Genomic DNA, 829 nt, shown 5'->3' with positions numbered 1-829 from the left:
GGAGATTAACGGACGGACGGCACTCGGCGAAGCACAAGTACAGCGATGTAAACACTGAAGTGCAGCGCAACAGTTAACAGCGGCCACTCGCGAGCGCGGCTGAAACGGAACTATCTTTTCATGAATTTGTTATGTTACGTATCTTCTTTACCTTATGCTTATCTCTTCAGTAATGGTTATTACCACACTATAAAAGCAGTACTTATTTGCTCGGTTCCTGAATCTTGTGTGTTGTGTTACTATATGTAAAAAGTAATGACTAAATTGTTGATGTTAACCGCAGTTGTAAGTGTGCGAAAAATATGATAGGTTTCTGTGCGATATAATCATGCATTTTGCACAGTTGGTGAGACGTTCAGAGTGTTATGAACTATTTCTTTACAGCAAGTAATTCGGTTTCAAAGTATGGTGAGAGCAAAGAGACGATAGCAATTAGAAAAAATTTACAGGTCCCACCGAGATTTGAACTCGGATCGCTGGATTCAGAGTCCAGAGTGCTAACCATTACACCATGGGACCCCGGATGCTGCGAAAGATGATGTTCAAGAGTCTGATAAAAGAGATGGAAGAGAAGTTACGACGAACATCGCTCATTTATAGGCGGTGTTTGTTAGCAACACGTGTTCCGCATGTGGTGGGGTGGGCGAAACGCCAACAGGCCGGTCGATGGCCCGAACTTCATCTCGCGCAGCGCCTTCCGTTTCTCCGCTCGCGAGATTCGTTCTACACTGAACGGCAGTGCGTCACCGTTTCGTCATTCCGCTGTTGATTAAGTGTCACCTGCCACTATAGGACGAAACATCGGGCTAAAGCACGGATGTAAGACGAC

At 45.4% G+C, this 829-nt stretch overlaps 1 non-coding gene across 1 annotated transcript; it reads right to left on the bottom strand.

Annotated features, from left to right (window-relative positions):
• Nucleotides 1–447: 447 nt before the first annotated feature.
• On the bottom strand, nt 448–519 carry Trnaq-cug (transfer RNA glutamine (anticodon CUG)). Its single transcript has one exon. It is a non-coding gene; the product is annotated as a tRNA-Gln (tRNA).
• Nucleotides 520–829: the final 310 nt, after the last annotated feature.

Source organism: Schistocerca nitens, chromosome 2 (assembly GCF_023898315.1).
Source record: "Schistocerca nitens isolate TAMUIC-IGC-003100 chromosome 2, iqSchNite1.1, whole genome shotgun sequence".
Taxonomy (NCBI): domain Eukaryota; kingdom Metazoa; phylum Arthropoda; class Insecta; order Orthoptera; family Acrididae; genus Schistocerca; species Schistocerca nitens.
Note: the sequence above shows the minus strand (reverse complement) of the source record. Positions and strands in the feature narration are given on the sequence as shown.